This window comes from Neofelis nebulosa, chromosome 3, assembly GCF_028018385.1.
Source record: "Neofelis nebulosa isolate mNeoNeb1 chromosome 3, mNeoNeb1.pri, whole genome shotgun sequence".
NCBI classification, from domain to species: domain Eukaryota; kingdom Metazoa; phylum Chordata; class Mammalia; order Carnivora; family Felidae; genus Neofelis; species Neofelis nebulosa.
Window position 1 is genome coordinate 82979160 of NC_080784.1, and position 16219 is coordinate 82995378.

The 16219-nt window shown below is 42.1% G+C and overlaps 1 protein-coding gene across 2 annotated transcripts in view; it reads right to left on the bottom strand.

The window, feature by feature from the left end:
• The window catches only part of SMAD1 (SMAD family member 1), a 79771-nt gene extending 67307 nt beyond the window's left edge, over positions 1-12464 (bottom strand). The window contains exon 1 of one of the 2 annotated variants that reach the window (XM_058721259.1): positions 12333-12464. The gene's annotated coding sequence lies outside the window, so the exon portion shown is untranslated. Of the gene's footprint in view, positions 1-11505; positions 11524-12332 lie in introns of those variants that run through there. The other variant, XM_058721260.1, reaches the window with a different exon arrangement.
• Positions 12465-16219: the final 3755 nt, after the last annotated feature.

Sequence of the window (16219 nt, forward strand, 5' to 3'; positions counted from 1 at the left end):
TTTGAAAGGTTATCCCAATTGTAAGAGAAATACTTTCAAATTAAAAATACGCAACACTAACAATGATGACTTGTTATTTAACTTTCTTATTTTTGTAGTCTCTTACTAATAAGACTGCTCCTTCAAGTCAGAAACTGACTTATACAGTCCTCATTCCCTCCCCAAACACAGTGGACAGGCAGCAGGAGGGTATGAACTGCTTGCTGAATTGGTTAATATGGATGCCACAACAGGCAGAAGCCCACAGTGAGGATGCACCTTCTTAAAGGAGCCTTTCCCCAAACAGAGATCAACATCTCAGCCTGCACAATTTGACAAAACTCCTCAGTGTCTGAATGCAAATAAATGCTATAAATAGTTTGTGTGCCAATCATCTGAATGTTAATCAGGTTAATTTTGTTCACAGTTAAGAGGAAAACATTTAAAACCAATCAAACATTCCCTGAAGCTTGAACAAATTTCATAAAAACCCTAAGCACACAAACAAAAACACAGGAAAATAAAGAGGTGGTTATTAATCATGCCAGACTGCAAAGCCAGCAATGGGCAAAAAGCAAAACAGGAAGCTGTAATAGAGGGGATGGCAAGCCATATACAACCTGCCATCCTGGGTTTCAACAGGGGCTAAGTGCTAATGCAACATGCACTGCATTATTATTCCCTTTCACGGAAAAGCTAGTCAGTCTCTGCTAAAATTAAGACCCATTTTGCAGTTCATCCTCCCTTCTCCCCAGCTCAGCTTTTAAAGAGTCTAAGTCTGACCAAGGCATATCAGCTCAGGGTTCTCACACATGCTCACTCAGAACAAGGAGGGGATAGGATCGGGCCAAGTGGTAAGCCTTTAGGTGAGATTTCAGTGTGTTTTGGGGCACCTGGGTGGCTCAGTCAGTTAAGCATCTGACTTCGGCTCAGGTCATGATCTCATTGTCTGTGAGACTGAGCCCCACTCTGGGCTCTGTGCTGACAGCTCAGGGCCTGGAGCCTGCTTCAGATTCTGTGTCTCCCTCTCTCTCTGCCCCTCCCCTGTTCACACTCTGTCTCTCTCTCTCTCAAAAATAAATAAAGGCCAAAAAAAAAAAAAAATTAAAAAAAAAAGTCCTTCTTCCCCCCTAACTTTGAAATCTTTTCAGGTCATTTAAAAGAAAGAAGATGGTGAGGCAGAAGATGCTAACAAATTAATTCTATTCTGTCTAGCTCCTAGGGAAGAACTCAATGCTGAGTAAGACTGTACTTCAGTTAGGTAAGGATCTAACCAACAAGCAACAGATGTTTCCTTTACAGGCAGTGTATGAAAGCCTTTTTTTTTTTTTTTTAACACCTCTGATCACTATTATCCTTAGGAGAAAATCTGAGAAATTAAATGCTGATGCCTAACTCTAAATGTTTTTCAGCTTATAAGAACTCCTACTACATGGGAGAACTTTTCTCACTTTAATACCTTATAAACTAATCCATCTCAACAATCAAAACCATATTCCAAGACCACCGGTGTGTCTCCTAGGAATAAGAAAATGCCAGTACAAATAAAACTAATCCTGCAACCCAGGTAGGAGAGAAAGAGGCCCATTTTCACGTACTCTGTGAAGCAATGGTGTCTTTAAGGTTCATCAATCCCATCAGTTGCCTGAGAAACTGCATATAATGGATAACCCCTATAGGGCTGGAACACCTCACATTCCTAGGAGACTCTGACCCCAAATCAAGTCATGGAGAGGAGCAGGGTATTATCAAGGAAACAGGACAGAGAAGGCCTGTCTCTTGTAACTCCAGCTTACATATATTGGGTACCTCCAAATAACTGCAGCTTTGCATCGGCAGCTGGGAAATACTGGCTTCAATAAGAAAAACCCAGTTTTCCCAGACGGATACCTCCTGGCACACAAAGAATAACACAATGATATAAAAGACATCATTCCTATTTCAGTGAGGAATCTGACCAGGACACAGGAGAACATTTTTTGTTTCTTAATACTTAGCATTTTATTATTTTTGTCCTTTGCCAATTTTGTTTTTTACTGGGGGTGTCTTCCTATTGATTTTAGAAGTTTCTTACATAGAATGGTAACTTGCTGCAAATATATTACCTAAAAGATTGTTTGTGTGAGTCCATGTTTCGTCATTTGTACGTGTGTATTTGGCCATATAAATGCTGTCACATCTATCAAATCTTCCTTTATGGCTTTTGCCTTTTACATTTAAAAGGTCTCTAGAGGGGTGCCTGGGTGGCTCAGTCGGTTAAACGTACTTCAGCTCAGGTCATGATCTCATGGTTTGTGGGTTCAAGCCCTGCACTGGGCTCTGTTCTGACAGCTCAGAGCCTGGAGTCTGCTTCACATTCTGTTTCCCTCATTCTCTGCCCCTCCCCTGCTCACACTCTCTCTCTCTCTCTCAAAAATAAAATAAACATTAAAAAATTAAAAGGGGGGAGGCTCTAGAGCTAGCTATTAATTACTCCCTCCTATCTCTTGATGAAATGGCACAACCACCTCCCTCTCTCCTTCTGTCATTATGACAAGAATCCATGCCAGAATCTTTCTACACTGAGCATGTATTACTCCACCGGAAAAAAAAAAAAAAAAAAAAAAAAAAAATTTAACACTAATGAATGCTATAAAAAAAAAAGCCACAGATAAATTTGAAATACTTATCTTTAAAAGCTCTGGGCAATTTAAGTAACTTCTTTAAATCATTAAAGGGCATTCTTCTCTTAACTCAATTACTATAGTTTTCTCAAAAGCCTTTATCTACAATTGTCAGGGAAATGCTCCATCTACAAATTCCCAAACTTGATATTTCACAACGTCATCACCAGGATTCCCACTGCTTAACTCTTCTCAATTCATTTAAGTCCATTAGACTCCTTGTAACCCGTGACCTCTTATCTAGATTGGACTCAATACTGCTCTCATTAACATTCTAGACTCTAAAAATCACATTGATTTTTATAAACAGCTAATGTTTTCTGAATGCTTACTGTGCACTGGATCCTATGCTCAGTGTAAAATGCACCCCCCCCCCACCGCCCCCATTTTAACACCTCTGAAACCAGGAACTCTACAATCAATGGTATGTCTGACATTGTCCTCAAGTAGTACATGAAATAATGCAATGAAATAATTAGCAGCATCTTAGATTAGATGAAATATGGAAGTGTAACTCATTTCATCTTACTATCAATCTTGAGGCTGATACTATCATCTCAATTTTTCACCAAAGTGAATGGCAGCCTCCCCCAAAGTTACAAAAAGCAAGTAAGTGTTGGGGCTTAGACTTTAAACCCAGGCAATCTGCCTCTAGAGCCTCATCTCTTAACTGATTTGCCAACCATTGGCCAGAATCATCTTTACCGACATTTCTCTCTAATCTTGCTATCAGGCCATTAAGTTATCCCAGAAAGTAACAATTACCTAGTCTACAGCCGCATCACCCTTCCCATCAGGCTTTGTCCCTGCTGGTTAGATTTTGGATTCTCCATAGATTTCCTGGCACACTACCTACGATAGTTCTTTCAAAACTTTTCCATTATTTTTAAACTTCCAATACCATCTGCTGGTCCGCCCACCTCACCAACCCAGTGAAGGGACCTGCCTCCCATACTGCTGGGAAAATCAGCACACGCTCTGCCATCTCCTTTCTTCCAACTTGGACTCCATTGTGCTTCTGTCTCAGACAACTCTCCCTCCTTACCATCGTTATATTTTGTCACCTGCACTTCAGATCACTAACTCCATTATCTTTAATTGCTCTCTGTCCATTAACTTCTTTCCTTCAACCTTTGGAATCAAAACAATCTCATCGATTCTGAAATATAAGTCACTTGAGGGCATCTGAGAATCTATTTCTCATTTCTCAATCTGCTGTGTCTCTTCACAACTACATTCACTTGATTACCCAGGCTTATCCTTCACCATAAACCATACAACATTTTCCCACTCTGAACCTGCTTCTGGAATCTCTCTTCCCTAGGCTTTGTTTCACTGCTCCTCTGAGCTCACATGTTTCTTCCAGTTTCTTCCTCTATCCACTTTATTTTTATCTTTTATTTTTTTAAGTAGGCTCTATGACCAGCATGGAGCCCAACACGGGCTTGAACTCACGACCCTAAGATTAAGGCCTGAGCTGAGATCGAGTCAGATGCTTACCTGACTGAACCACCCAGGCACCCCTCATTCACTTTAAATATATGCCTCTCCCTTCTATTAATTTCCAATTGTGCACTTCAGTGGAAGACTCAACTTACTGGCTCTCTTTCATGGTTCTCTCAGAATACCTATCCACCCTTAGAAGTCCAACCATCATTTCCAGGAGATGACTCTGGATTCATCACTGTCCTTAGCTATCCCACCTTACCTCAACATGTCAATTCTAATTTATCATTCATACAATCTTTATTCCTTCCACAACCAGTTCTTCCCTAATTTTTAAGTTTATTTATTTATTTTGAGACAGAAAGAAAGCTTGTGTACACGTAAGCACAAGAGGGAGAGGGGCAGAGAGAGAGAATGAATGAATCCCAAGCAAGCTCCACACTACCAGCACAGAGCTCCACGAGGGGCTCAAACCCATGAACCATGAGATCACGACCAGAGCACAGATCAAGAGTCGGACACTTACCCGAATGAGCCACCCAGGTGCCCCAGTTCGTACCTATTCTTAAGAAAAGGTTTTATTAATTTTCCAGCCACTCGAGTTGGAAACTTAAGAACACTCTCTGACCCCTCTCTCCCATTACTCTATAGCCAAATAACCACCAGTTGGTTTTTTTGCTCACAAAACCCATCTCATATATCACACAGATAACTCAAATACTTCCCTATTAATCTGCTGGCATCACTGCATGTTCACCTTCAGTGATTCCCGATGCTTCCTTATTCTGGCACTGTAAGGTCTCAAATTCTCACTCCAACTTAACCTTTCTGAACGTGTCTCCCACCTGACCACACTGAGCCCTATCAGGAATACCCACAGTGGTGAGGGAGGGCTGCTCACCAGCCTGTGGGTCTGTGCTGTCCAACACGACAGCCGCAGGATAAACACAGCTATGTCTAAACATAACTTAATTAAAATTAAAAAAATGCAACTCCCCTCAGTTGCACTGGCCACGTTTTAAGTGCTCAGTAGCCACTTATGGCTGGTGACTTTTATCCTGGACAGTGTAGATACAAAACATCTCCATCACTCCAGAAAGTTCTGCTGGACAGTGCTATACAGATCCTCAGCATACGTGCTTACCTCTCTGGTCTTCCATACCACCTCTCTGCCTAGAACACTTCTCTCCTCTCCCTATGCAAATTCGCATGTCCTCCATACCACAGTGGTCCTCATGCAAGTTGTCTGCTCAACTTCCTCCTGTATTACCCTGCAACAATTCTTGCAGTGTTGCTGCATTTAATTTTTCATTTTTGTGTGTCTTTTAATTATTGAGCCACTCAGAACTAATAAATATTCAATGGAATAAATGAAGTACATACGGACTATAATACTGCATCAAAATTATCAAATAATGGTATATGTAATACCCCCTCTCTATTAAAAAGACATGTTTTCTTTCAATTTAAACAAAAGATCTTGCATTTAGCTAACTAAATGACTTAATTTAATGCCTAATTATAATACTTGAAAGATAATTAGTTCCCCTTTTTTTTCCTTGTGGTGTTTGACTCTGAAAGAAAAAAAAACCTTAAAGGTCTGAAATACTTCCACTTTGCATAAGCACACCGCAAAGAAACCACTAAAGATAGACAAGGAAAAGAAAATGAATGAACAGTTTGAGTAACTATACCCTAACTATCTGAGATTATAGGAAAAAATATCTATAGTACAGCCACCCTAAAATTAAGGAGAAACTACAAATAGAGCATTTAAAAATTATAAAAATTATGTATATAAATGGTTTTGAATCAATAGTTAAGACCCCTCTATCTTTCAAACGTGAAATCATGAATATTTACATTCTGAGCTCAAAAACGATACAGATGCATAATTAACTGTTATATATGTATGTGTTCCTTCTTTATATTCAGGATTATTGTCTTAAGAAAATTAGTTCAGAAATGGATCCACACTATAGTTCTGGGTTCTTAACAAGGGAACAAGTCTCCTTATCTGAACACTGGAAACTGAGCAGAGATTTGGAGGAAATTGCCAGGTTAAGGATTCACTCAGACCATAAAGAGTTACTTTAAGAGGGAGTCTTCCCCTGAAGTTCTGATTTGAGCTTATAACAAAAACTACAAAGATGTAAAACTCCTCAGATACTGTAGTTCCCAGTACCTTCCTAAAAACTCTGATATAATCGCTGTAGTTGAACTATTTGTGAAAGTTTTGACTTTTTTTCTCTTACATAAATGAATGTTCTACAGAGCCTGGTCATTCTGCAAATCAGCCAGCAATAGCTGTGTTACTGTTTTTACCTAATAGCACTTGTACATCTCTAAAATTGACATCTCTAAAAATTTTTAAAGTTATTATTTATTTTGAGAGAGAGACAGTGAGCAAGCAGGGAAGAGGCAGAGAGAGAGGGAGAGACACAGAATCCCAAGCAGGGTCCGCACTATCAGTGTGTAGAGTTCGATGCAGGGCTCAAACCCGCGAACCCGTGAGATCATTACCTGAGCCAAAATTAAGAGTCAGACGCTTAACTGACTAAGCCACCCAGGAGCCCCTAAAACTGACACCATCTTAATAATGCACAGCAAAATCATTTTAATTTAGATTTTAAGTAATTACATTCATGCTACTTAGTTTTGCTTTTTTTTTTAATAAGAAAGTTACTCCAGAGTATGTGTTAAAAATACTTCAGTATTTTTGCTGCAAATCAGATGACAGATCACCAAACTGGACTGAATATGTGCACTACTAGGTAACAGCAGAAAAGGAATATAAAGAGCCAAGAGATTTCACTTCAGAGAGAAAAGGTGATGCCCCTATTTGTTATCAAAGCATACCCTGCTAATCTTGGCACAAAAAGTAAAACCAGAGCTTCCAGTTGCTGAACACAAAGTGCTAGGAGAGTGGCATGCCCGGAGAGGACACGGGAGCTCTGCGCCCCTTCCTCTGTACCCTGCCCTGTGTGCTTCCTCCATCTGGCTGGTCCTGAGTTGAATCCTTTATAATAAACCGGTAATCTGTTGGTAAAAGGGAGAAAGTAAGGGTGAAAGAGAGAGACGGAGAAAGAGAGAGAGGAAGACAGAGAAAGAAAGGGAGAGAAAACAGTAAAACCACACACAGAAAACACTGAAACGACATACCTTTATAGAGAACACTTCATCAGCCTCACTTTATGACTTAATATCAAGTTTCTCTACTTCTTTGTATGTAAACTATCCTTTTTCTTTTCAGATCTTTCCAATTCTCTCCCTAATACCCCTTAGCACCTTCCTTAAATACCCCACACTTTGGCTTTTGGTTAAAAATGTGATTTGTTTTTGAGAGTCAAGACAGAAAATTCATACAGAACTGTCTGAGTTAACTTGAACTTTGTACAATCTTGGATGTCTCATTTTCTAGTAAGGTCCCATTGATTGAGACACAGGGCTTTTCTTTTCCATTTCTAAAATGAAAAAAAGAAAAATCGATTTTAATCTGTAAAAAAAAAACATCTCTCTGAGGTTGTCAGACTTGATTCCTATTCAGCTCAAATGATGTTAGGTACAAAAAGTCAATACCATGCCAAAAATTATCCTTTCCTTCCCTCCCCAAATTACAGTGGATTTATTCAGACCACAGCCTTAGGAAACAGTGAGCATGGCAGCAAAGGATAAACAAATGAAAACTCAACAGCAAAAAGAGTGACCTGGGTTCTGGCTTTGCCTCTTCTAGTCACTTAGAAGAGTGGCTCTAGGCAAGTCAGCTGTCTTCTCTGGGCCTCAGATTGCTCAGCCTGATATGAACCAACTGGATGAGAAAATCTTCAAAGCAGCTTTTAACACTAAATATCTCTATTCTCTGCAGAGGAAATTACAAATCTTAATGTTTATGAATGCACTTGGCAAGGCTGTCCCATCATGTCCTTCACCTGAAATATCATGCAATTTGGGTACTTGTGTGTATACAAGCTCACCAGGGCATATAAACATCTTTGGATTAGAGGATGGGAATGAGCAGACATTGGATCCATGGTATCATCAGATTCTTAAACAGCCTCACCGTTAAAAAAAAAAAAAAAAAAAAAATCACTGCAAGACTACACAAAAGTAGACAAATGTGGAAAAAAATTCCAGAATTTGCAATGAACTATTTTCATTTCAAAGTGTAGTGTTTAACAGCTAAGAGAAGGCTAATTTTGATGTCATTAAACTACTAGAACTTTTCACTACCATCAGCTTGTGATATTACAAGAAAAACACAAGGGGAAAGTGACAGGAATTATCTGAAAAACAGAGAGGACAACAATTCAGCTTTGAAATGCATTGCTTTTTTGGTCATATTTATTCTTCCAATTATGTTCTGCTTAGATATGTATAATATAGACATTATATTTCTTCTTAAGTACTTAAAAGAAGACAGCCCGGAAAAGCAAAATAGAGGGCAAATTTGTCTAAAAGTAAAGTCATGTCTATACTGGAATAGCAAATCAGAGCAGAACAAGGATTATTCAAATATTCTAAGCAAAAAAAGTATACATATAAATACAAACTAAAATATATAAAATATATAGTCAAACTAAATATATACAATATATATTATATAATAAATATATTACATAACATTTGTATTTTATATATTTAATGCATATATAGTTAAAAGTGAGGCTCCAGAGTCAAACTGCCTGTTCATATCCCAGCTAAGATTATAAATCATAATCACTCACTAGTTATGTAGCCTGAGGCAAGACACTGAATCACTCTGAACTCAAGTTTCTTTGCCTGTAAAATGTGGTAACAACAGTACTTAGGTAAGTTTTGGGGTTCAAATGAGGTATGAGTATTAAAACTAGGCATACAGTAAAAACTCAGAAAATATTAGCTACCACTATTTATCTTATCCAAAGCTCTAAATCAAATTAGGGTCTATGATAAACATGACCCATAGAAAAGTCAACCTCATTTTATCCAGTACTTGTTAATTCCAAACTGCGTTTATCTTATCAAGAGCCAACTAGAAAGTAGAAAAATTAATGATACATCTTTCTTTTTTGACCCCACAAACTGACTAGTAGAAGTAAAAAGCAGAAAAGTAGCTGAAAGAAGGAAAAGGAGAAGCAAAGGTGCTACAGCAGCACTATCCAGCAGAACCTTCAGCGATAACGGAAATGTTCTACATACACTATCCAGTATGGTAGCCACCGCCATATGGTCATCCTCAGACGACCCATAAACTGAATACGACTGCCAGAAATTTAAGTAAAGGTCTTCTCTTCCTGAATTGTTCATATGTTCAATTCAAGTATCTTTGTTTTCAGTGGAGACCTGATAACCCTGACTAGTTAAAGAAATAACATGCCAGCTGATACATCAATACGGTGCAACTTAGTGCTAATGAAAGGATCAGAGATAAGAAGTATGTGGTCCTCTGATATTTTAGAAGGTCCCTAAGGCCAAGTTAAATTCAAGCTCACATGAAGCATGATTCAGTACACAGATCAGAGCTGCAAAGGTCCTTATCAGCAACCCCAATGCATTTGTTCCTCCACTACCAAATGGAAAGCTACTTAGGCAAGGCAGACTGAACATCCCTGCATTTATCTTCAATTTCTTTGGAAATTCAGAGTTCTGTAAGCCTTTCCCTCTTTCAGAAACACTAGCGTTCCTGGGCTGCTCAGCTTTTCCACTATAAACAAAATCCATGAACCACCCATATCTGAAGTATAACGCCAGACTCCTGCTTAGCTGCCCCTGTAATATGGTTTAATTATGATGACTGAACTAATAGGCTGACATCATAGACTTTTACAGGCTGACCCCATGTCATCCTGATGTATCATTTTGCACCAGTTCAGTGCTGTAAATCAATTTAAGATCTCAAGCAGGTTGAAAAGGCTGGTAATGATGCTTTCTCTGCTGTCTCTGGAGACTCTACATTATACACAACTTACATTATTTATAAAGCCTCAATGATGCCTCCATTAGCCTTGTAAGACTACACAAATGAGATCTTTTATACACACACAACTTGGCCTTGATTATGTAGGCGACTACAGCTTAAATATACTCATCTAATTACACTCTAGTTTCTTCTTTTTCCGATCTAACCGAGTCATTACATTTTATCTTTAGCCCAGAATTACTATAAATCAAAATCACAAACCGAAATTTAGTTTTCTTAACTAATAAATGTATATGGGGAAAATGGGACTTACTTAATGCTTTAATGAACTTAGTAGGAAAAAAATTACTTAAATTCCAAGAGATGTAAGAGGTTAACATTTTTAATTGCTTAAAAACGGTCATTTCTCTAAAACGCAAAGGTCATCAGCTCTTCAAGGGTATAAAACCAATGGATACTGCAAAAAGGAAAAATGTATTTGGTTACATACCTATGGTTGTAGGGGTCAAAACTAAATCAAGGACAAATCCCTACCCTCAGAAGAAACCCGATCCTGCCTGGATCCTCCAGAGAGGATCTGGCATCACCCACCTCTAGAAAATCATCTCTCACGACCCTGGTTACAGTTTCCTAAGAATTGCAATATCACACAAATGTACGCCACCTGCAGAGAAATATCAAATAACTGCAAATGGGAAAGAGGGAGGGAGAGAGGAGGACAAACACTTTAATCAGTTCAGCATACTCAGGCCTGGCACCTACATCAGAACAGCAATGATGCAAAATATTTATACTCCTTGAAAATGCTGAGGCCGTGAACATTGGTCCTGCCTCGACTTTTTTGAAATAGTGGTTCCAATACAACTCACCTACCTCCAATAAAACGTAAAGTGGTAATTATAAACAAGATCAAAAATCAACATGGGCAGAGAACAGTTTTCTCATTGTGTTACTGAATGCAGGCATGTTATCCACACACGCAATTAGAGCAAACGTTCTGAAATAAAGGCATTCTGTGATCTAGGTGCTAAGAGTTCCAGCAACAGGATGGCACACTGCAATCGTGCAACTTCTCTATCATTCCACATACTCTGAAACTTCAGATACCATGCCAAGAAGAGAACAGGAGGAGAAAGGCAAAGGCCGGTTGCCACAGCACTCACGGAAACGATGGTTTCTCAAGGAGATGGTTCTGAGACGCGCCTCAATTTTCAGAAGGGAAGCGTCTTACTGGCTATCTTGCACAGTCTATTTAAAAGTCGTATGCACCTCAAAATAAACAAAAGCCGCAGCTACTGGAGTTGTAAGATCCGGCAGGCATTTGTTCCTCCTCCCTTCCTAAAGTACATCAAGGAAACGTTCTCTCTTTAAGCCTACATGTATATTAAGCAACTAGAAAAACAAGCCCACGTCTGTCTATCTCACACCCACTACCCCCCACCTTACTACAGCAGCAACCCCGAGAAACACTAACAAAGACAGCGGAGTAAATGAACAGTTGTTCAACAGCGAACTCACAAATACACATGGAGTGAGGCAATCGAATCCGGTAAAGGGAAAGGAATGAGACGACACTTGGGAGACGCACGGGGTGTAGGCGGAAGAGGGGAAAAAAAAAAAAATTACGCGCCGCCGCCAAGCCTTTGAATAAATTAGAGGGAATTTCGGTGCGAACTTTCCTTGACCTCGACCCCCAAGAGGCTCGTCGGGGCAGAGAAAGGAGCCCGTCCGGGATGCGGAGGGGAGCAGGGCACCGGGTGTCCTCCTCGCGCCAGACCCGCTCCGCGAGGCGCCGACGGCGTAGAGGGCAGCGCCTGCGGCTGCCCAACTCCCGCAAGGGTCGCTCGGGCCGGCGCGGGACACAATGGGCCCGCGGGCCGCGCGGACGGGCCTCGGCCCGCTGCGGAAAGGGAAAGAGAAACGGGGAGCGGGCGGAGGGAGAGGGTGGAATGGGAGGTCCCGCCGCGGCCGGGGCCGGGGGCGAGGCTCGGAGCCGGGGAGCGCGGCTTCCCCACCGCAGACCCAACAAAGACGCTAGGAGAACCCCGGCCGAGCCCTGCCTGCCTGGCCGCCTGGGCGCCAGGACAGGAGGAGGTAGCAGGTTCGCTCCTCGGAACGGCCGGGAGGCGCCATCATGGGGGGGGGGGGGTCCCCGGTCCGCCCCACGCGGGGAAGAGCCCCCTCCCCGCCGCGGCCCGCGTCACCGGCCCCGCACGACCGCGGCAGCCCGGCGGGCCCGCGCCTGCCCCACAAGAGGCGGCGGCGGCGCTGGAAAGCCCAGGGAGCCGAAGGAGGGCGGGGACGCGGCAAAGGAGAAAGTTGGGCTCAGGTCTGTTTCGTTTTACCGGGTTGGCGGCGCGCCCGTCCGCGCGGGCGCACGAGTGGCCGGGCGAGCGGGGTCCCGCGGCCCCGGTCCGGCCGGCGGGGCGCTGCCCTCGCAGGGTCCCTCCCCGCGCCTCGGCCCGGGCTGAGCCGCTCGGCCTCTCCTTCCTCCTCCCGCCCGCCCGCTCGCTCCCGGAGCCTGGATTGATCTGGTCGCGCTGGCGTCAGGGAGTCGGAGCCGCCCAGCCTCCACTCCTCGGCTGCCAATACCCGGCGCACTCGCTCGCCCGCCCGCACGCTCGCTCGCCTGCTCACACGCGCACCCGCGCGCCGCCGCCGCCGCCGCCGCGCGACCAGGGATCCTCTCCAAATTCCCCGCCGGTTAGCGCGAACGCGGGGCCAGCCACCTCCCCCCGCCTCCGGCCCCACGCCCCATTTATTCCGAGGAGAAAAAACAACTTTCCTCCTCCTGCTTCCTTTAGTCCGGGTGGAGCGGACTTGGTGCATTATCCTCAAATGAAGTTTGGTGTTCAGTATTTATTTCCTGAAATGTTCATCACCCGTCCACCGCGCCCTCCGAACGGTACCGTAAACGTGGAGTGCATTTTTGACAATTATCTTTCAAGGCTCTCCTTTTCCTGTCTAGTTTCCATTGCCCTTCACTAACTTTCCTGTTTTGCAAGCCCCAGAAGTTGCTTGTACCCAGAATTGGATAGCCTAGTTCTGTTGCGAGTGCTTACACCAAACCCGGAATCAGTAGTGTTTTGTGCCAGTTCGGGATCTAATGATTCCAGTATCTAACCTAATTGTTTGACAGCTGCCACAATGGAACTCAACTTTTGATCCAATTTCTACAATCTTTTAGATGACTCCAACCCCCAAAATAAAAACAAACTGGCCCTCATCTACCTGATCTGCAAAGACGTTGAACATATCTTTTTGTAACGATTAATTTTTCCCTTGGCTAGCTCTCTGGAAGCTGGCATGAAATCTTGGATAATCACCATAATGTTGAGTTATGTTTAGAGAGGAGTAATTACTCTGAGGAATAAACTGCACATGAACCAAAAGAATCCCTACCACCAATATAAGAAAAATATCGGAGACCGAAATAATGGTACTCTCCAATTGCTCATGTGCGATTACATGTCCACATTTTATTTAAAATTCTTACTTATTAATTTGTTTCTGCATCCCATGTGTAATTATTCAAAGGATATGCAATAAATCCCATGAAACACATAAAATACCGTTTATGAATTATAGATCAGAATGTTCCAGCTAATTTCTTTGTTAAACTATTTGAGCACTTTCTGGTCAGTTCTTGGGCCTCATCTCATTTTCCCTAAAAGCAGCATTTGACACAGTTCATCATTCTCCACTCCTTGGAACAACAGCTGGAGTGAGCCTTGTTAAATGCCACTCAGATCAGGTCACTCCTCTGCTCAAAACCCTTCCTTGATAAATAGGATGTGCTATACATACAATGGAACATTATTCAGTCATTAAAAAGAATGAAACACTGACACATTCTACATGGATGAAACTTGAAAATACGCTATGTGAAAGAAATCAGACACAAAAGAGCATATATTGTAAGCTTCCATTTATATGAAATATCCAAAATAGGAATATCTATAGAGACAGAAAGTAGAATGGTAGTTGCCTGTGTTTGGGGAAATAGGTTGTGGAGGAGTGATAGCTAAAAGTTCTGGAGTTTCTTTTGGGGGCATGTGTGTGTGAAAAATGCTCTAAAATTAGTTTGTAATGATAATTATACAACTCTGTGGATATACTAAAAGTTATTGAATTGTACACTTTAAGTAGGTAAATTATAGGAATTTTATTCAATACAGCTATTTAAAAAGCCATGACAACTAAGGGCAGTGTATGCTCCTTGACTGGATCCAGGATTAGGGAAGAAGCTACAAAATGACATGATAAAACTTAGTTTTTATATTACAAAAATTATAGAATTATTAAATTTTAAGCTATAGATGACCTTTCCTCGTGCAGTCGTACCTGGTAGCTGCAAATCATAATTATTAATTCTATACATGCCATGCAATTTGATTTTGCCCTTTATGCAAGTTCTTTCTTTAAATGGTAATAAAAAATTAGATACTTTTTTTTTAAAGGACATTATTGGGACAATTGTCAAAGCTTGAATATGGCTTGTCTATTAATATCATTGTATCAAAAAAAAAAATTCCCGTGGCTCCCCATTTCACTCAAAATAAGGGTTCTCACAATGTGCACAAACCCCTACCTAATCTGCCCTCTTGGCTCCCCTTTACCGCTCCCATCTGGTCTCCTATTCTCTCGGTTTCATACTTCCTCAAGTCAACTTAACCTCCTCACACGTCCTGGAACAACCCGGGTGCAATCCACCTCAGGGCCTCTGCACTAGCTGTTTCCTCCTTGGAAAGCCCTTTCCACCATGGGCTGCTCCCTCACCCCCCTCAGGTCTTCACCCAAGTGTTTCCCTCTCAATGAGACCCACCCTGGTCACTCTAAAATTTTGCCCACCTCTCCCAAACACACATCCTATAATGCTCTTTCCCTGCTTGGCCGTGGATGTTTCACTTATCATTACCTAACTACTTGCTTAGCCAAAAAAGCAGGATTTTTTTTCCTGTTCTGTTCATTGCTATTGTCTCAGAGCCTAGAGCAGTACCTGTCCCCTAATAGAAGCTTATTAAACACCTGTTGAATGAATGAATGAACAAATGAGTGGAGCACTGTTCTAATTACAGGGCATATAATGGCAAACTATGCAGATTAAAATCCGTGCTCTCATCAAAGAAGACAAATAATGAATAAACACACAAATATGCTAGCGGGGTTGGGGGTGGAGGGTGGAGGATGGTACATGGGATGGAAGAAACAGGGTAGGAAGGGATTAGGAATGGGGAAGGTTGCTATTTCTAGGGCCAGGGCAAACTCCCTAACAAGAGGTCTTGTAGGAAAAGACAGGGCATGCTACTGACCTAGGAGGAGGGTCTCCAGACTCCCAAGCAGAGTGAAGAGCAAGTGAAGGGCACCTGAACCTGAGTCTACTTCACCCATTCACAGAAGAGCCAGGAGGCCAGTGTGCTGACCAAAGGAGAAGCTAGACATAGGAGGAAAGACAGTGTGTGGGCCCAGATGTACCTGGGCTGGTGGCTGTGGAGGTGGGAACATAGGGAAGGTCTCTTCTACTGCTTCTCTTATCCTAGTGAAATAGCCACAGACCCTACTTCCTGACAATGGAGAGGGTGGGAGAGACTATGGAGTTTGGAGAGAGCAGCAGATATGAGTTATCTTCTGGGAGAGTTTGAGAGCAAATGAACTACGGAAATGTGGTAGGATTGCCAGGCAGTGCTATTAAGTGCCCATTTGAGGTTAGTGGTCATGAATTTAAAGCAGGACCAGTCAGCGTGGCTGTGGATTTTTTCCCAGCCTCGTCAGCCTAAGGGGCAAAGCTAGGATTTTGCAGGTGGGTGTGATGGAGGGAAAAAGGGTTAGAGAGAAGAGGGTGTGGGAAGGAGGGAGGTGAGGACATACAGGAGTAAAGGACAATGGAAAAGTAACAGGATCAATGGATTGGAGGTCCCAGTGGAATCTAAGAATTCCTGAAGTTGGGAACCACTCCCAAATGCTGGAGAACAGTCTGAGAATGGGATGTTTGAAATGATGGAGCTGGAGCAGTTTGGGTAATGCCGAGGTCTAGCAGTGTGACCAGAGACAGTGGGTGGCTGAGGAGGATAAGCTCCTCAGAGAAAAGGAGGTATCAAGGAACTGAAGGCAAATTAATTATGCTATTGAACTAGCTTGTTTAAAATAAAAAACAACTACTAATTTACAATAAGGGAGAGCCCTGAAAATTGGCTGCAAATACTAAATATACAAAATATGAACCCCAAAATTT